The sequence below is a fragment of the Denticeps clupeoides genome, chromosome 2 (assembly GCF_900700375.1).
Source record: "Denticeps clupeoides chromosome 2, fDenClu1.1, whole genome shotgun sequence".
NCBI lineage: Eukaryota > Metazoa > Chordata > Actinopteri > Clupeiformes > Denticipitidae > Denticeps > Denticeps clupeoides.
The window spans coordinates 25,721,833-25,743,784 of NC_041708.1; the positions used below are offsets into that span (position 1 = coordinate 25,721,833).

General features: G+C 41.0%; 1 protein-coding gene across 1 annotated transcript in view; it reads left to right on the forward strand.

The window, feature by feature from the left end:
- LOC114767330 (cadherin-18-like) overlaps positions 1-21,952 on the forward strand; it is a 194,266-nt gene that overhangs the window by 46,970 nt on the left and 125,344 nt on the right. The window contains exon 2 of the mRNA XM_028959042.1: positions 3,070-3,171. The gene's annotated coding sequence lies outside the window, so the exon portion shown is untranslated. The remainder of the gene's footprint in view (positions 1-3,069; positions 3,172-21,952) is intronic.

A 21,952-nucleotide genomic window follows, 5' to 3' on the forward strand; every position in this document is an offset into this window, starting at 1 on the left:
TTCAGGTTTGTTGGTTCCATAATAATAATAATATTGGAAATGTTTATTATCAACATTATTGGATGCATTATTAGTGGTGAAATTAAGCTCAGTTTTAAACAGCTGACACGTACACACACGGCTGTGTTCATATTTGTATGTGTGTTTGTGTGTTTATACGGTGGGTGAAGGCCCATGGTCCATAAATCAGGCAGAAAACATGTTGGCTAGACATTTCCTCAAATGTTAAATCTAACAGGAGGTGTTTGGTGGCATGGGACCCTCAGCCAGTCATGAAAGAAGCCTTTTTGAAAGGTCACTGCTGAGCAGATGACGGTGCATTTCATTTCAGGTTTGTTGGTGCCATAATAATAATAATAATATAGTAAATGTTTATTATTAACACTATTGGATGCATTGTTAGTGGTGAAATTTTTGAACAGCTGACACGCACACACACAGCTGCGTTCATGCTCGTGTGTGTGTTTGTGCGTTCATACGGTGGGTGAAGGTTGTGCTGGGGGGGGGGGGGGGGGGGGGGGGGTGACTTCAAAAGTAATCTTCCTCAGAGTGGCATCTGTGACTTTTTCCTGCTTCTAACGAGCTCATCAGTTGAAGAAAACCCCATCAGAGGGCTCACCTGGCCCCATCATTAGGCGGGCTGAGGCGATTACACAAACCAGTCAATTAAAGGAAATTACAGCTCATTAAGGCCCATCACTCAGGTGCCGCCGCTTTATCGAGTCATCTGCCTGCCTGTGGTTTGGGGGTAATCACTCCACTTTTGGTTCATTTTGCTTGTCACACACAAAAGGTCTTTCCCCTCAGATGAAAATTGGTTTTGAAAAGTGAGCTGCCATATAACTCTACTCACAAACTCATGGTTACTCCAAAAAAAAATCCTTGCACATTTAAAGCTTTTAGAAAAATGGGGTTGGGGTGCAAGGTCTCCTTTAGTGGCAAAACACAATTTTTATTGTAACATTAGCATGTTAGAGACATTTTAGTTTTAGGGAGCGCAAGGGGTAATAGAAGTTGACACGTCCCCCAGGGATGTGTTCTCTTCTCCTCTGCCTCCAAGGACACAGCTGTTAAACTCCTCAAGTGTGCCGATGAAAATACTGTCATCCAACATTGTGACGAGCCTGCATGTTGGAGGTGCATGTACTCCAACTGGAAATACATGAGTATGCGCATTGGAACAACACTGCCCTCCACCCAGCAGCCCAGTGTCAACTGTGGAGATGGAGATGAAGCACAGAACATAAGGGGGTTTTCACAAGTTCACAATCTTTAATTCTGCTTTTTAAACTGGTTTAAAATGGCTGGAACCTGATGATTGACACCTCTATATCACTCCCTCATTCTGGATTATTTGGGTCAAACAATAAATCACATGAGAGATCATGTTTAATTATTAGTCTCATCATATCAAATATGAGAAGATCTTTGACCAAAGTTTTTTTTTTTTTGGTACTGCGTTTAGTGCCAGTTTGAAAATAGGGCCCTATTTTTGGACCACACCTACTTTTTCGTTAGAATTTCTTGCATATCATTATTCCCTTTGCAGTCCTCGCTGCTGTAACTAAACCAATGACATGACTGGATCAGAATGAAGATTTTACTCAAATCGGGGGGATTTGTAGTTGTAGCACAGAACATGGAAGACAACTCCTTTTGTCCTTTCCCAGTGTGCCTGCCAGTCTCTGGATTCTACATCTTGTTTTCCGTTCCACCTTGAACTCGCTCCTTGGCCCGCACGCCAATGGGGAGCAGATTAATGTGTGCTCTTTGAAATCTCAGGCACACCGTCTCAGCACCACTACCTTCCCTCGCCATGGAAATAAATCACTCGTTTGCCATATGTCTGCTCTGACTAATGTCCAACCATCGTCGCAGAACTCGGAGATGTGAGTGTGCATTTCCCACCCCCCACCCACCCACCTACACCCGGATGTCTCTCGGCAATTAAGAAAAGCATCATCTGAGTCACTATATGAACTCCATATGTTGATCTCAGTGGAACTCATATGCGTCATTTGTTTGACTTCATACAATATTAGACCTCCAAAATGTGAAAGTCACCTTACCAACATTTTCTTGTACTCCGGTTTCAAGTCGTCCAGACCGGATTTTCATGTTTGCCTTTTGTCTTGTGCTCTTTAATTACCTTGACTTTTCATCTGTGATTATTAGTAGAGTATTAGTGTCCCATGTACATGACACTAATTTGTCATGGAGTTGGGGTCAATGATTGTGCTGTAAATTATGATGTGGGAAGCACAGTGGTGTGGCGGTCAGAGACATGCCCTCACACCTTCAAGGTCATGAGTTGCGAATTTGTGAGGTTGGAATGAAATATTATGTGCAGGAGGTACCGTATTACAACAGTAACTGGAAGCCCATGAGCACATGCTTATATAAAATCGGAATGGGCAGAATTGGGCCATTTTGGGCATAGCGAGCATGCTCTTTACAGTACTGAAGGCATGCAGGATTTAGTGTGACCGGCAGACTAGCGCACAGCCATGGTGCAGGTTCTGGCATGCTGCACTGTACACACTACTGGAGAATCTGTTTGGGTCATTTGTGTAATTTGTTATAATCAATGATCCGTAGGAAAGGACTGTTCCTGTGGGATGTGTCCTTGAATAGAGCGCCTGTTTTTAGACTCTGTTCTATATCCGGCTGCACATGAGAAATACTGTTGAGGATTAATGCTTCAGTGCTTGTGGAGGGAGGGCTGGTACCAGTGCTTCATTACAGACTTCTCATTAGAATTAGAGAGCTTCCGTTTTTCATTAGCCACTTCTATAGAAGTGTAGTAGACAGTGAACGCCCGAGATTGTAATGGGTTTTATTATTTCTTCATTTGATCAAGTTCATATTTCTGATTATACCATATGCGTGTTGCCACTAATGAAATGCAAATTAATCTTGTCACAAATAATCCACCATGCATGATTATTGAATGAAAAACAAACACGTGTCTGCCTCCGTATGGTTCTGAAAGAGGAATGCCTGCTGTTTGGGGGCTGTATGTGAGAGGTGGGAGAGCCATTACCTCACCTGCCGTCCTCTTTCTCCCAGTTTTCCCCAGGAGAAAAGAGGAGCGCAGTTATCCACTGGAGGAGGAAATCACTGTGACACTGGCTGGGATTTGTGGCCGGGGTCGACGGGACTGGCAGGGAGGTGAGTGGCCTGTTTCTCCTACAGTAAATCCTGGTGATGGGTGGCCGCTCAGGTTTACTGGGGAGGTATGGAACCAGCGTATCAAGAGTTCTAGTATCATTGTGGGCAGCCTCTTCCACATTGTCTGTCTCAGCAGAAGACAAATGATTTCTTTGGTGGAGGGCCATATGTAAAGGGGTGAAAGGTCATAACAATTCTAGAAGCTCACAGGTGAACACATGGGTGTCTTTGGAATTAATCATCAGAAGACCTACTGAATTCCAAAGTCTATTCAGTAAGGTGGTTAATTATAGTACATAAGAGTAATGTATTCATAATACTTGTCCATTTATATCTGTTAACTGTTCACATTTTGGTATTAATGAATATGTACCGCCATCTTGTTTTCTGGCTACTTCAAATTAAGATTGTTTTACATTAAATTAGTTTGGTCCTTTTGCTTTGACCCAAATAAGAAGTCGATGAGACTTAAGGTTAAGGTCGCTGTAAACATAATAAATCTGGAAAGCCTTGAGGGCTATATCTTGACCCACTGAGCCCCTTAAACATGAACCTGTATAACCTGCACAGCAGCTCTCAAGCCTCAGGGCAGTGAGATCAGTGTTCTATAGAGGTATCACAGGAGTCTATTGGTCTGGCATTGCCACCTCTGACCAGTTCGATAGCTACACTTACAGTCTTGAACATCTTAAAAAGAAACAGAACTGGGCAGTGCGATAACACAGTGAGTACCAATTTCATTAGTCTGAGACCCTGGAATTAACTGTGATTTTTCTCCTGTGTGTGTGTGTAGCCGTGTCGGAAACTCTGTTTGACTCCATAGCACTCCAACAGCTAAAACTGAGCATCTTCATCTCATGCAAGTGAACCCACTGCGATGGATGTGTGCGTGCGAACAGACATGCTGAATTATGGATGAGTGCTGTATTGATTCCATGAATTAACAAAAAGGAGGGAGGGCTGTGGAAGTGAAGGCCTGAGAGCGAGGGTCAGTAGTTACTCTCACTCACATGCCTCATTTCCTGGAAAGCTGTGTTCTGCTGTTTGGGAACCAAATATAAAACCCAATGTGAGATTAATTCCATTATGTAGATATTTAGGGGATTGAGCTCATGCTGTTGACCTTGCTTTGCAACATGTTCTTAATGTGCTTCTGACTATTGGGCTGAAGAATAAAAACATATTGTGCTGTAGAATGTCCAATAATGGCTACAGCCAGAACTTGATTTTATACTAATTATTTATTTATTTATTTATTTGCTTCTCCTATTATGTGTTATGTGTCTGCCACTGAGGTGCCAATGTGCTGTACTGCAGTTCACAATGGCTTTCACTTTCACTTTTTTTTTTCACTAGAAGCATTGCGTTTTCCAGCCAACTATCTTTTTGTCCACTTTGTGTTCAAAGGTCAAGGACACTGAGCACACATATATCTTATTATCACAAATGCCAAAAATGTCAAATGTCTTTCATTTTGGTACAAATGGATTTCTACACAAACATGACTTGATTAGTATTTGGAGGTTGGATGTCAAGGTTAATAACAATTGTCTACAGTGCACAACCTCCTGACCATTAACATCTGTGAGATGTTGAGAGAGAACTGGCCGTAGTTCCCATCTTCTGTCTAAAAATATTTTCACTATCAGCATTGACTTAAACCACAACTTCAAGAAAACCGGCTAAATATTTGCGTTTTTCATGGTACAGTAGATGCGGTATTAATACGATTTGAAGAGCGTGCTTTGGGCTGACATATTGCCTGTTGTTGGTAATAGCTGGTAATTGAGCGCGCTCACTGCATTTGATTTGAGAGTACCGATGCAGAAGCAAACACTACGCTGCAAGTATTTCTTTTGGATTTGTAAACATCTTTGAGGTCCTCCAATGTGTGCAATTGAATCTTTGTGCTATGAGTTTTGCCAACGGGGGGTTTGATATCAAGGAAAATGAAGGGGGAAAAATGCTTTTATTTTTTTATTTTTTCTCCTCTCAGTCAATACGGGCTGCCTGAGCAGAGCACTGTAATTATTTGCCGGATGCTTGGAACAAGATCCATTTCTAAATATTAAAGCGCCTGCTGGAGGTATGCTCTGTGATGTAACGTGGTGTAATAATCCCAATTACACACATGCGGGCCATTAAGGACTAATTCAGGAAATGCAGACTTGCCATGGGCATCAAACTATAAAGCAGAGCCATTCAGGCGTTTTTCCGTACAGTCGTGTGAAACCTCAGCCTGAAAACTGGCTCCCGTTTTCTGTGAGGATTACATACGAGCCAGGGTCTCTATTAGAGCTCTTCATGCTAATATTTCTGTGTGCAAATGCTCTTTTTGGTAAACGTAATGCCTTTATGATTCAAAGCACACATTTGTTTATATGAGTGATGTATAGAGACCTGTTTGACAATTTGGTCAAAACCGTCAATGGCTGGCAAAATAATGTTTTTTTTCCCATTTTAATTACAATCATTAAAAAACGTCCTAGCAGGATATTACTGCAGTTTAACTTATACTGTATAAAATGTACTTTCAATTGTCCAAATTTGTAAGAGGGAAAAAAATTAAGAAATAAAATAGTTTGCAAATAAGACAACAAGGTTCTTTTGAAAGGTTCATTCTTCAAATGAAATTGTTTTAAAGAAATACCTAAACGGGACACTGCTATTGCATTAATGTTGCGCTGAAGAAAAGTGCACACTTGGCTAAAGGCAGAGGGAACATGGGGGGAAAATGACAAATTGTGTGTCTAGTATCAGTGTAAAAAAGGGCTGGGACAGGAAACACATCTGAATAAAATATTACAACCATTGACAGATGCGTTAAGAGGTGTACAAAAAAAAAACTCACACACACACACATGCACACCCCTCCTGCATCAAAACCTGAAATCAGCTTTATAGCAATGTCGACAGATGGCAACATCACTCATACCAACTGAGCGGTTTGTTTATGTATTCGTTATAAGCAAAGACAAAAGAAAGTCGATGTGGAACTTTTATATAATGTGTGTGTGCGTTTTCAATTGTAGAACAGAATGTTTTGACGTTAATTGTATCAGGACAAATTGAATCCCAGTATTGTACAATCCCTGCATTCTCAACTTTTCATCATCAAAACAGTATGTAATGGAAGCAAAGCTGGGTTCTGTACCAGTATTTAAATGTCTGCCCATAATCTAATCTTTCTTTTTGAAAGAAAAAAAAAAACTGTGTTTAATATTGATTCTATCTGTCCCCCCAAAAAAGTGTGCTTAGATATACAAAATAATCTATCTAACCCATAAGCCACAAGAGGCCGTGGCTTACAGTTATTTTATTACAGGCTTTCAGCCACTGTTCTTAATACAAAATTCAAGAGACACGGGTCACAGGTGTACAGTTATGGGTATTTTACAACCTCTATGAACAAAGCTCCGCCAATGAGATTTTCGAATGGGAGCTTCTTAACAATTCATAACAGAGGTTATGAAACAAACGGAGCATAAACCTCTAAAGGGAGGCCGCGCTGTACACTGTTCAAAATTTACGAGTAGTGGTACTGAAAACTAATACCGTGGGTTAGCCCTGCGATTCCGGTTCCCACAACTAAATGGGGTGACTGGAACAGAGTGAAAGTGATCTCTGGAGAGCTTTAAATTGTATGTTGTATGCATCCATGACTCGTTTCTCAATTAATAGTAATATGTTGTGCACACTACTTTGGCCCCTGCATTAAGCTCAGAGTTGCCGCTGCTGCTCTGTGATTGTCTGGACCATGAGCCAGGTCCCAAAATTACAGCTCTGTGCTTGGCTGAGCCGGTCTGACGCGGTGTAACTAACGGATGCGTGGAAACAGGCCAATTTGGCCAAACGCTAAATGTCAGAGCGACAATTACTCAGGTAAAAAGTGAGATCTTGAGTAACAGCATGCAGCATTGCAACTGTGGGATTTATTATTATTATTGTATTTATTTATTTATTTATTTTAATGTTCTGTCATGTTCTTTAGAAGATACTGCTCTGGAGCTGTTGGATGACATAGGATCAACTTTCCCATTTATCTATTAAGACAATTGTTAGACCGAAGCATTATTAAATGTCTACGGCTAACTTTTTTTTTTTTTTTTTTCTGTTTCCTACACAAAAATGTCAAAAGGTTAATGGATAATATGCTTGCTCTACAGAATGATCAGATACATTTCTAATCAATACATGTTGCCACAAATGCATGCTGTATAGTCATATTAATCTGGATATCACTAATCCTGAACTAAAGGGATTTTTTTGTCATTTAATTAAAATCCAATTTGTTTAGAATTCTGTAGAAAGTTACAACAAAAGGGTTTGACCAGGCAGAGAAATTAAGGAAATCAGCTGAATCAGCATGGGGTGTTCTACCATGGCTGGCCTTTATGGTCACTACTCATCTGAGAAATTTTAACAAAATTTCTACCTATTGCAAATTCTATGCAATCCGTGTTATGTGTAGAGCAGATAGTATTCTTTTTACTCTAGATAATGCATGGTTTCTGTCTCAGATACACACACATGCACAAATAGAGAGTATAGAGAGTATCATTACATGGACTGGGGCAGAACCTTAGCACTGGTTGCATGTCCTTTGTGGGTGGCTGCATGTGGATGATATTCGTTGAGAGGCATCTCAGAGGAGATCCTGTTTCATTCACACAAGGTCACCACACACACCGCACCCCCTCCATCACCCCCACCATCCCTCAAGCCCGAGACTCCAGAACTCCTTCAAAATGGCAACAGAGCATAAACACAGAGGATCAGGACCGTCGCTCACTGCGGGCTGTACAATCTCTCAGTTTATCATGTCAAATCGGCACCTCCAGAGCTTTTTTTCCCATGGAAGCTCAGAATTTAAGTTGCATTTCAATTGTTCGATTTTCTGTGGTTTCTGCTTGTGTGTTGTGAAAAATGAATAAATCTGAATAATTTATTTTAGGAGCAAGCAATGGATTGTAAATCCACCTCAGGCAAACACTGCAATACATCTTTTGGCCACTTGATGATGTCACACACTGTTTATGTTCAAGTGTTAAAATGAGCTTTTTTTCATTTCAGCTACATACATGTTAGACAGTATATGAATCTGGTGCTACATTTAAACATACTGACCAAATGGTCTTGTGCAACATTGAGTACCAGGCTACATAAAGTGAAAAAGTGGACATAGGCAGTGCAAGACTAACATTTATCAAAACCATGTAGACAAGAATGAGACAGAAAGCATTAAACTAGTGAAATCAATATTGAAGACGCAAATCAAAAAATAATGCAAATACTGCTGCGCAAAATTGAATAGTGCAGTAAAAGGTAATAGGCAGTGATGGCTTAGAGGGTAAGGAAGTGGCCCTGTAATCAGAAGGTTGCCGGTTCGAATCCCAAACCACCTAGGTGCCACTTAGGTGACACTGAGCAAAGCACCGTCCCCACACCCTGCTCCCCAGGCACCTGTCATGGCTGCCCACTGCTCACCAAGGGTGATTGGTTAAAAGCAGAGGACACATTTTGTTGTGTGCACCATGTGTTGTGCTGCAGTGCTTCACAAACACAATCATTTCACTTTCACTTTGAGAAGGCTCTGAATATCCCTCTATAGAATGTGGTGAGAATGAGGGGTGGGAGATTGGCTTTCTTCAGTCTTCAGAGAAAGTAAAGACATGACTGGGCTTTCTTGGCTGTTGAGCTGGTGCTGGAAGCCCAGGAAAGGTTCTCTAGATCACCAAGGAAATTTTATTTTGTTCACAAGACCTGTCAATGTTCAGTGGAGAGTGGTCCCTCTATTCTCTTCTGATGTCAACAATCATCCCTTTCATTTTGTCCTTCAGAACTAGATCAGTCATTGCACCTCCTCCTATAAACTGACTCATCGTTCTTGCTGATGAGACCCACCTTCACTTTCATGTCATTGGCGAACTTGATGTTTTTGGAGCATTGCATTGCTGCACAATCATGGGTCAGCAGGGTGAACAGCATTGGATCGCTTCACTTTCACTTTAAGGCACAGCAGGTTCAGCTTGTCAATCAGGAGCTGAGGAATCATGGTGTTGAATGCTGAACTGAAGTCTATGAACAGCATTCTTGCATATGTGTCTTTCCATGAATAGCCTCTCGAAGCACTTCATCATGGTGGTTGTGAGACGTTAGAGATGTCAGTGAGAACACCTGCCAGCTGGTCTGCACATTCTCTGCACAGTCCAGCAGACTTTCATGAGTCAACTGTTTAAGAGTCTCTCACTTACGCCATGGTTAGACTCAGCAGCTGGTGTCGAACCATGCATTGTCATTCAGCACATCCAGATGGGACGTGTCACTGTCACAGGCAGATTTTTTAGTCCTGTAGTTTGTGACGGCCTGGATGCCCTGCTACATGCACCGTGTGTCTCTGCTGTCCTGGAAGTGAATATGGATTTTCTGCTTGTATTCACATTTTGCTGTTCTAATGGATCAAGACAGTTTGGTCCTTGATGTTCTTAGGGGCACCTTGTCACCCTTGCTGAAAGCGGCGTCTCAAGCTTTGAGCAGTTCTCTGACGTCATCCACAGCTTCTGGTTGGGGCGTGAACTGATAGACTTGAAGACTGTAATCAGTGCATTTGCTGATGTAGCTGTTCACTGATATTGTGCACTCCAAGTTGATGGTGTCTCCGTTGGTTGCAGCCTCCCTGAACATAAGCCAGTCAGTGCACTCAGAACAGTCTTGAAGAGCATAAATGGCTCCTGTCAGCCAGGTTCTCACCTGCTTCAAAACCAGTTTTGTGTGCCTGACATGCGGCCTGTATGCTGGAATTAGCATAACAGTGATGTAATCCGATTGTCTAAGATGGGGCGGAGCTCTGCCCGGTACACACTGGTACATGTTGATGGAATTTAGGGAGAACTGACTTGAGATTTGTATGCTCAAAATCTCTGGCAGTAGTCCATCAGGCTGTACATTCTGCAGATTGCTAATAGCTCCATACAGCACACAGAGCGCCACCATCACATTACCGCTGAATCGAATGTACACTCCTATTACAAACACTGAGGTGGAGTCTCGCGGTGAATAAGAAGATGTGCATCTCACAGTAGCAGTGAACAGTAGCTAGTGATTGTTAAAGTGAAGTGATTGTCATTGTGATACACTGCAACACAGCACACACAACGAAACGTGTCCTCTGCTTTTAAGCTTTTAACCACCCTTGGCGAGCAGTGTGTGGGGAAGGAGGCACCTTGACGGATTGGGATTCGAACCGGCAACCTTCTGGTTACGGGGCCGCTTCATTAACCTCTAGACCACCACTGCCTCAGCTAGCTAGAGGCTTGCACAGAGTTCTGGCACAATTCCATGTTGGTGCTGACACCTAAGCCACCACTGCGAGTCTTAACGCACAGCGCTGCGTTTCTGTTGGTACAAAATGCAGTAACGTCCGTGGCGTCAGGTGAGCGTAGACTGAACACAGACTGTTTCTCTGCTTGTTGATCCCCAGGCTGCGTTAAACTTCGACCCGAAGCGGCGCTGTACTCAGATCAGTCACTACCGACACTACTTTTTAACCGCAGAAAATCACTAAGCAATGTCATTCTGATGTAATTGATTATGTTCCGTACTGCATTTATGCAATATCGTCCAGGTATGCATCACAATGCATTGATTACATGATTAATTTCAACACCCTTACTATGAACCAGAAGACCCAGGTTCAAGTTTACCTAATACCATTTTGTCCCTGAGCAAGACACTTAACCCTAAGTTAAGACTCCAGAGGGGACTGTCCTTGTAACTACTGATTGTAAGTCACTTTGTATAAAGGTGTCTGATAAATGCCGTAAATGTAAAGTATACAATTTGAGTGTTTACTCAAACATGTTTACTCATTGTGTTGTGACATAGTAATATTTTGTTGGGTGGATGTAAGGTTCTGTACAGGCACAATGCTAATTTTTATATTATCATGATCACTTATTATCATTGCACTTTAGCTAGCTTGGTTTGTTGACACACGTGCACTTTATGTCAGTATTTGACATTTTTATTTAAATGTTGCATGTACCTCCTGGTTCCAGATAAACATTGTCTCATTTCATTATGTAACATGTAGTATGTAGCTGAAATGACAGTAAAGCTCACTTGCTCATGTGAACAATGCATTTTCTTCACGATTAGATGATTAGTTTGCAAAACACTTTAATAGACTGTGGGGGGGTCAATAATTATTTTGTTAAACATTTATAGCTCCTACTTTAAGAAAAGTATTGTCCTGAAATAATAAAGAATTCTCTTTGGAGGTCAGGATTTGAAGGACCTGGCTTTGTACTAGCTGTTGTGCACCTCCTGCAGGTATAAAAAAAAGTGGGTCGGGGTGCAGATTAGCGTTAAGCAATTACACCACCTTCCTCTCTCCCAGTCGGAGATAAGTGCTGAAACGATTTCTCGAATGGGTCATCCACCTCTCCAGGAGGAAGACAAAGAAAGTCAACTTTCCCCACTTCATAATGAAACGTGTGTGCGTCATTTTGTCAATGGGTCTGCAGCCTTCCAATGTTTCCTCTTCAGTTTGGATCTTCATTAGTGGCTCTACTCTCCGTGTGTGAGAGCAGTGGGCTGTTACGATGTCCATTTTTAATTAGTCCTGCCACAGTGTGTGTGGTACGTGTGGGTGGCGAGTGCCTGTGTTTTTAATGTTCTGCTGTTCTGAAGTAAATGTCCAATGTTCTAATTGTATCTGGGAGGCAGGGATTGCATTTTTTTCCTTCCCATTGTGGTCGTCTTTCAAGGCTGTGTGCATGTTTTTTGTCTATGATTGTGGTTAGTGAAATGAATGTGGGCGAGGGGGCAGTCGGAACGAGACTGCTGGCACAGAAGAAACGTGGAGTTAAAAATCTGCACGCAGCATCTTCTGATTAAAGCTGCCTTAAATGACTGCAGTCCTGCATTCAGACGGGTGGGTTGAGATGGATGCAGGAGCATGGAGAGGTAGCGGGAGTGAGGGGGAGATGGATGTCAGAATTGCCCTTGCTTGTTCTGGTTGTACCAATAAACTTTTTCCTTCAAGTGACTTTATGCTGTTCACTTTCTCTGTGTATCTCTCTGGGGCTCTGGGTGAGTCTGTATGTGTTATTTGTTCATTCTCCATTCTCAAAAGAAAAAAAAAAATTAGCTTTATCTTTTTTCCTGTTGGACTGTTTTTGTCCTAGAACCTGATTCATTAAACCCCATACTGCCTTGGCTTTGTGTGTGTGCATTTGTGGATCACGTCAGGTCTTTCACTCTTGTATATCTATCTATACATAACAATCCACTTTGTACTGCCTCTGATGTGCAGAAAAACATTTTGCAAATATTTTCCCTGCATAAAATAATTCTCGAAAATGCCAAGCATAGGTCCTGATTCTTTGTTTTTTTTGTTTGTTTGTTTTTTTGTGAGTCAGGTCCTGTGCATGTTAATACATTTGAGGTTATTGGTCTCCAGCAGAGTGAATAATGCAGATAAAAGTCTTAAAAGTCTTCAGACAGCTCTGTAAAATGTCAACAGATAGTGAACAGATAGTGATACAGAAAGTAGTGAATAATTGTTTTTTAAATAGTTGGTCCTGGATGGTCTTGTGCATTTCATGTTCAAGGGTTGTCCTCATCTTGTGCATAGGATAACATGGATCAGGGGCAGTGGTGGCCTAGTGGTTAAGGAAGCGGCCCCGTAATCAGAAGGTTGCTGGTACGAATCCCGATCTGCCAAGGTACCACTGAGGTGCCACTGAGCAAAGCACCGTCCCCACACACTGCTCCCCGGGCGCCTGTCATGGCTGCCCACTGCTCGCTCAGGGTGATGGGTTAAATGCAGAGTACAAATTTCACTGTGTGCACTGTGTGCTGTGCTGCTGTGTATCACGTGTGACAATCACTTCACTTTCACTTTCACTTTATTGTTTATTCAGTTTGAGTGGCTGTGTTTGGTTGCAACATGACAGATGTTGAATTGAATCTTTGAAAATTTATTCTGGGGTGGGTTGGCACCTCATCCTAGGTGAGTCCTCATGCATATGTGAAATATTTGAGGCCACACCCTCTATAACTTCACTCAAGTGAACATTTAATTTGTCATTTCACAGCTTCACAGCTTTTGGCATCTTTTTCTGGAACAAGTGCCGAAGTGCTCCCTCAGGATCCCCTGGCATGTTAGCTTCCAATCGTGAAAAGAATGTTTCTCTGCTCTTGGGATGCTCCAAGGGGAATTTCCTGGAATTTGACACTTGTTCTATTTTAGGGAAGGTCAGGCAAGTGTCACACATCTGGGTCATTTCAACAGATGTCAGTGGCTGTGTAAAGCGATTGGTCGGATGCGGGGGGATGGGAGGGTGCACATTCATTATCTAAATCGAGGCCCTCATGGCCCATAGCCCTCAAGGTCTGCAGGTTTTCCATGCTTTACTCACATGTAACTTTGTGTGACGCTTCTATACCTTATTTATTAATGAATTGCCTGGTGTGGATTTTCTGTAATATAGAGTACATTACAGATCACTAATATTTAGCGAGTCTCTTCTTCACCATGTAATCATAGTTTAATGTATAATTTTATTTTCTTCAAGCTAGAACCTGCCTAAAATTAACCAGGGAGTTCATTGTATGTGATGCAATCTTTTTGATAAATCAGGAAAAAGTCTCACCCATAGTTATAATGTTGGCCTGCATAATGAACTAAAGCACAAATTAGATATTTATTTATTTGATCTTTTTTAAGTTCACAGCTTTTCCTTGAGATATGTTTGATCACATAATCACTGAGGCTGCAATCCAATTTGGAGAGACCCACCAGGGTGAATTTCTTTGCTGCTAACACAGCTCCCTTTTTTTCAAGCCTTGTGGGGTTATGGATTTATGAAATTTTCATGAAGCAGATTTAGCAGGAAAATCATTTTGCCTTTGGTAATGAACTGCAAAAGGAGAAGCTTTGACCTCACACTGGATTGACCACACTGCAGGAAGTGTAGTTAGGGAAGACATCACTAAAAAACTGTAATTAGTCCATATGTCTTTAATTGCATTTAGCCTTTCCTGTGACTTTGTGAATATCACGTAAATTGACCCGCCATTTGTGTCTGTTTTCCTACAGCGTGATTAGATGAGGACAATCACATGCAATCAGTCCTCTGAACAAATACAAGTAAGGTTATTAAAACATGAATGGGACTACATGTCGAGTAATGGGAATTTCAACGTGTTTATTGCATCCTGTAGCAACAAATGTAATCATTTATGGACATAGACCTTCAGAATAATATACATATATGTGCCATATTTATATATTTGAATAAATTTCACAATTTCCCATTGTGCAGCCTGGACTGAATGGGAACAAACATTGATTAGAGGCTCAGAATAATAAATAATTTCAGATATAATAATTTCAGAATAATACATTTGATTTGTGACATTCTTCAGATCATTCTTCTATACTTTTTCTATCCTTCCTACTTCAACCACAATCACCACATTTTTAGTTCAGATGAAGACTACATCTTAAAGGTCAAAACCTGACAAATTTAATTATGATATACCACACAGTACATCCTTAACTATGTCTATAGAAACTGAGTGAAGCCTTATTCTCGGTGTTATTAAAAAAGAAAAAAAAATGCTTTACCAGTAGAACCTCTTGAGCTACTGTATCTTCAGAAGAACGTTTCTGTGTTCCTCCAGCTGACCTTGTGATAATGTACCACAGCACCTGGAAGAGGCTCATCCATAAACCAGGACCTCAGACCTGGGGCTCATTGTCTGCAGCAGGTGAGGTCTCTCTTCATCCAGCCCCTATTGTAACACCAACCAACAATTATCTCAAAGCAGTAAGCTGAGCAGGCTTTCCTCGGTAAAGAGTAGGATTGTGTGCACACATGCTTTTATATACAGTGCCTGGATTTTTTTTTTAATTTGTATAAATTTCAATATGGAGAAGTCAATTGAGTTTAGGAGTTGACTTGACTCTAGTCAGATATTTGAGCAATTCACAGCATTGCTGCTTTTGAAATCCATATGTATGTCCATGTTTGGAAGGTTTTCCTATTTTGTCTGGGACAGATTAGCATGCGCCGCTTGCTTCTCCACATGACAATTAAAAAAAACGGGAAGCGTGGGGACAGTCGTGCTTCAAGAGTTCATTTATCACCAATTAAAAGCAATGGGCTCGCCGCCGCTGCTATTGTCAGCTGCACATCGCTTATTGGAGCTTAATCGTGGGCGGTGCACCCCGGAAAACTGGGAAAAAGGGAAAGGAAGTGTCTAATGTTGAGTGCGGATGTGAGACGAAAGCGATGGGGAGACGGCTGGAGATATGAGGCGAGAACTGGGACTTACTGGCGATCAAAAGCAAGTCTTCTGGGTGCTTTGCATCATTTCACAGTCCACATTAAACATTTATTTTTTAAAAATACATTCTTTAAAAAAATAGGCTGTGAGATGCTGACGCATTCAGGTTAAATCAGAAGTGTTAAACACACAACTTAAATGTGACTTTAAAGAATAAAAAAGGATAAAAGAAAACAACATTATATGAAGGGGAGAGTTTGTTGGATAATAAATGTTCTTCCTGTCATTCTGTGGCTTGTTTCCAGTAGAAATGGAAACTTCTGAAGCAGATTTTATTTAAGGATTTAAGACTCTTTTGTGCTCGGACACGGAGAGCCATGCAAGAGCCTGACTCCACTCAGAAAAGTGGCCGGGCATAAAGCATGCAGGACAGGAGAAGGTTGGGTCAGGATTGATGGCGCCCGTAGCCTTTTATAAGCCAAGATTCACCACCTCACTGGTTGTACATCAGTTTCCTGTGGATGGGAGGTTGCGCGTCGTCGCCATTGCGGGCTTCAGTCGCTCAATCAGCCTGTCAGAGAGAACAGTAGAGTTCCAGAGCAATGGACGCACTGTTAATCTTGCCTTGTTGCAAAGCCGACGCCCTTTTTGAAGGGATGCATGAGGAAAAGTTGTACCACCTTGAATTTTTGGATTCGCATCTGCTGTACCAAAAGCCATCTGTGTTTAAACTTTTCTTTGATTCTGGTTTTAATAAAATGGTTTGTTCACTATTTTCTAACTTCCGCCATTTGCCTTAAGCATCAGGACATGATCTTTAATAATAAACCAAGTTTATGAGTGGAGGAGCCCAATGACTGACAGCTCTTGCGCGCATTATTTAGTGCGGAGTGGTGTTAGGCGAAAGGTCCTTCGACGAAAGCATATGAGAAGGGGATGATTGTGAAAAAATTACACAAACAAAGAGGTTGATAACTCCTTCAAAGATACAGTGGCTCTGGAAAATTAGTTCCAGAGCGAGTGACCAATGTCTGGCACTATAAAGCCCATTTTCTCAGCTCTTATCAAAGCTGCGTTTTATTCATTCATCAGTTCCTGTTGCTTTTGTTCCAGCAGTGTCCTCTGCACCCATCCTGTGCATTGCTGCAGACGGGGCAATGACTCCACGCTGTTCCGTGCTGTCTGTTTACTCACATCTTAAGCGAGGGCAGAGCGTCAGCGGTCCCCCTCCTGTAGGCTGAGGTCACTTTTTCTAAAGCAGCTTGTGTCTGCTGACTGTACACCCCGTCACCCTTGGCTAGGTCTGTGTACAGCGCAGCCCTGGGCGAAGGGCGTCGGCACCTCCTGATGTCTCACACATGGCTGGGGACGGGAGCGTGGCGAGCATTCGTCTGGGGCAGAGACGCCGTAGCCTGCTGAGGGTGGGGGGTCAGTTGGCTGCATGCAGTTGGCTGTCTCACTACATGTGTCATTGTAATGGGGGCATGAAGGTCCCCTTGTGCAGGACAGCTGAGCAGTGATGGTGGCAGGAAAGGAAGTGGATGCCGTTTGGAGTCAGACTCAATTTATTAATATTAATATTTCAACAAAAACTTGAATAAACACAGTTTTAAAAATATATAAATTAGAAACCATAAGTAGTAGCGCTCTCCAATCACCAATCAACTCTCTCCTTGCCTGAAAACGTTGACTGAAGTCTTGGACCAAACCATTTATCTGGACAGACAACAATCAATCATCTTAACAAACATCCTATTAAGTACATTGCACATACATTTTAAAATATAGATTTTAAAAATATGTAAAACTGTGGAGAATAGGAAAATTACCCTCAGCTCCTGATGGAAAAGAAAATGAAAGTCCCCAAAAAGCAAAAGTTGAACATTCTTTATACATTTGACCAGCAGGAAGTTGCCACAGACCAATCAGAATTTGTTGGTACACATGGTACAACCTTAATTTATAAATCATTTTACACTATCACCAATAACCCTCCTCTGCCTCAACTCCATTTGGTAAACCCTTAGCTGCTTCCCTTCCCCAGCACCCAGGGATTATTTAAAATTCCCCATTGCATTTATTTGTTCTTGTCTAGCTGGTTCAAATCACAAACTAACCAAATGATTATTAATTAAAAACACAGCACAACAGATAGCCCTTGAACCATATTGATTTTCAAAAAAATTAAATGCAGAAATAATTTGATCCTAATAATAATATGTTACTCTATATATCTATATCTATATCTATATCTATATCTATATATGTGTGTGTGTGTGTGTGTGCTAATGCAGACCATGTGTTTACCAATCCTGTAAGGCCTGTCCATATGTTCAGATTTAAACCGAGATGAGGGTTTCAGCCCTACAGGTGGCTCAACTGAGAATAAGCTGCCACTGCCCTGTAGGATGTCAATTAGAAAAAAAGTGCTCCAGCCATTAGTCACTTAATATGCACTCAGCCTAATGACATCTGTCTTTTCCTTCTTGACCATCTCTCTCTTCTTTTCTCTCTGTGTACTGCCTAACTCTATTGGGATGACACTTTAAGTGGCCATCTGAGACGAAGCCTTAATCTCAATTCGGCCACATTACTTTAAATTATGGTGTCTAAATAATTGGCCCTGACTTCTGTCAGGCCAGTGGCCTCGTTCGGCTGCTGTGTTTTATGTCTGAGTTGAGTGAGGCTGCTCCATCTGCATAATGAACTGTGAAGAAAACCTTGAGACGTAATAAGAATGGAGCAATTTTCCTGCTATGATGACATCACTTTCTGAAAGAGCTTTTATTTTTTTAAAACTACTTAATTGGACTTGCATTGTGAAATTCATTTGCAAATTTAATTCTGACTTCCTTTCAACTCCTCTCTTAGTACCAGTTTGGCCAGGAAAAGTTTTTAAAAGTTTATTTGGAGAAATTTTTGGAGAAGAGACTTACAGTGACGCTTACTGCTGAACTGCTGAACCTGATCTGTAATTACATTAATTTATTTATTTAAGGAAATTGAGTGTTATTATCATCTCAGGTCCCCAATGCAGCCATGTTCTATTTGATATTTTGTTGAGTGTCTTCTATTTTTATTTTAGTTTATTGTTTCTGCAGTGTGTGTGAAAATGAAGTGATTGTCATTGTGAACCACAGCACACGGTGCACACAACAAAATATATCCTCTGCTTTTAACCCATCAATGCATATTTCTTAACAATGCATAACTCATTTTTGCATATCCATTGGTGAGCTGCACTGTGTTGAGTTGTGAAGCACAACAACCCTGACCTATATTTTCACCTACACATGTAGGACACATTTCTATGACAAACAAGACTGCAGAGACAAGACAAGGAATTACTATGGTTGCACGCCAACTAGCCACATGCAGAGTAGATTTGTGTAATACATACAGGTGGAATCATAGCAGTCAGGGAAAACAGGACAAGGGACACTTAGAAATCCTGTCCTGGAGTACCAGGAAAAGTACGAATAATGACAATCAATGGCACGTAAATAGGTTAAACTCTTTCATCTGATATACACCCAGGCTTGGAACAGGGAGATTTTGCGTTCACATTTTGTGATTTGATTATAGACACATTTTTGATAATCTGTTCCAAAATGTAGACTGCTATGTACAAAACATGCACAACCGATGACAATGGGATACCAATTACTACAATAAAACCACTGAGCATTCAGAGTTTGGACAAAGCCACTCTATCTCGAACAGAGACCCAGGTCAGGAACCAGATGCATGGACCTATCTCTTCGGTCGATTAACAACTGTCAGGAGTCACAACTTGCTCCCCTGTGGAGGAGGAGTGAAATTAACCTTTAACCAAACAAAGGAATAACACAAGCCGTTGTAAATTCAAAATCACAGAAACTAACCAGCCACAGACCTCCTGAGACAACTATAGAGTAACAGAATAAGGAGTCACTTCCTTCTTCTCTACTTTTTGTAGTCTACCTGCAAAGAGAACTTACACTAGAGACATTAAATGATCAATAACACAATGCACACAGAACCCAAAAGGACCCTAAAAGATCCACTCATGTCACCCTCATGATTACTTGTGCACCAGATATTGCCGATTTGAGCATCATTTTCTTATTTAAGTGTGTTAAATAAGGCAACTAAAAGGTAACTAAAGCTATGTTGAAGAATACCAAACAGGACCTACTTAGTGTCTCATCTGAATTGCTGACACAACCAATCTCCCAAACCTGGCCGCTGCTATGCAACGAAGGGATGGTGCCTCTATAAGCTTCAAGCTGATGAGCTACCATCTTGTAGTATCATGATTTTGTGGGAATGTGTGAATGAACACAACAGTGTTATATGCATTTCCTATACTCTTATGTTTTATGTGGTTCATTGTAGCAATACATTTGTCTGTTCAATAAAACCCTGAAAGGGCATTTCTGTACACATTTTTCCTTTGTTAAAATATATAAGGTCACTACACCTTAAAAATCACACCAGAAAGAAACTGCCATTATTTTACAATCATTGTCTTTTCCATTAGTTAACAAAATACAACAAGAAACATTTATCCTGACCCCTTCCTTTCCTTTGTCTGAACAGCTCTGTTCAGAGTGTCAGGGTTTAAGATATTAAGACAGTTTTCATCCAGCAATATTTTCTACACAATGTGCGGGATTAAGGGTATAAGACACGTATGTGTTCTCTGAGGTCACATCATCAACACATGATCATCATCAACACACACACTCACACACTTTCTTACATGCCTTCAAACATCTTTCACTGTCAAAATATGCTAATAAAGTAGATCTGAGTTTCATTTTCAAGAATTGGTATTAATGTAAAGTAGCATTCATTTTCTTCTTTCCCCTCCCAGCGTGGATTTGGCCAGTGGAGTTTGGTAATGATGAGTTGAGCTGGGTTTGCGGGCCAATATCTGAGAGTTAATGATATTCAGGTCACCTCTAAGTTCACATATATAAGCCTTGGCAGACGCACGATACCTTTAGAGCAATACTATTTGATATAGAAGCTCATTAATGTCCAGTTTTCAGAACAGAATTTTCTAGACCCATCACACTGAATCTAGGAAATGGCTGCTCCTTGGTCTGAGGACTGCTTTTGAACATGTTACTATCTTTTATTTTTTAATCAGATCAGTTCGTTAACATGGGTGGGATTCTTATGAAAATACATAATAATAATAATAATAATAATAATAATACCATTCCATTAAAATCCCAGCCATTGTTAATGTTGTAAATAACCATGGTGGTTAGAAATGGCTGTTAATGATTGGAATAGCTGTATGAATGCTGAGAGGCCATTATCAGCAACAATTAGTCTTGAGTTCCAATGGAATGCAAGTGTCAATTTGAAAGGTTAATTGATTATGAGAAAACCATTTTGCTATAATCTTAGCGCAACTGAAAAAAAATAGTTTCATTGATTAAAGAAGCAATTAAACTGGCCTTCACACTAGTTGAGTATCTGGCCCATCAGCAAATGTGGATTTTACTACATAGCGATTTCTTTGTCAATGACTATTAGAGAAATGGATGAGATGTTTTACATTTTTTATGGATAACAAGGGTGTATCTAAAAATGGCCCAATTCTCTTAAAGAGTAGCATAAGGATTTTTAAAGAAAGGGAAAAAAAAACAGCTGTCTTTCAGTGATAATATTTCTATTGTTTATCACATTGAACACCTTTGTATTTGTGCCTATCTTTTAATTCCCTGACATGGAGAATGCATACACTCATGATTACTGGTGAAGAGCTGCATTTTCTTCTCTCGTTGCGATTCAGCCAAATTTGGCGAGTGATTATGTTGAAATGTGTAATGTTTTTTATGACTTTTGTTTTTTGAAAGGGCTGCCTTGCCTTGTCTCGATTGTGCTTGTCTGCAGTGTTGGCAGAGCCCCCTCCATTGGGAGTGAACCCCTTTTTGTACGTCTGCCTGTTTCTACAGCCAGGCAGCACTGCTTGCAGACTCCCTGCTCCGTTTGATGTTTTGTCCTTCCTTCTCTTCAGGTAGTGTGACAGTCAACTGTCTCATTAAAGGCCCTCAGCACTTCTTTTCACATTTTCAGTGGCAGGACTGGCCTCATCCACAGTTGTTACAGATGTTGTTCTCAAGAGTGTTTTTTCAAAAGTAATCCTCACTTTCTAGCCACAAACAAAGATGCAGTTTGAATTTTCATATGCAAACACTACATGATTTAATCAGTACGAATATTAGAAGTGCAATGCCTAGGTGCCTCTTCAGTATTGGGTTCTGCTCATTAGGCTCGGGTGATTAGGACCCTACAAAAATGCACTGTCAGGAAACAGAGGTTGACCTGCATTAATTTTGTTGTCGACATCTGACTCTCATCTGTTCTCATTCTTCTTGACCTCTCTGCAGCATTTGATACAGTTAACCACAAGACTCTTCTGTCCATGAGTTGGAATTCGGGGCTCAGTATTGAAATGGTTTGCTCATACCTTGATGAGCGGTCT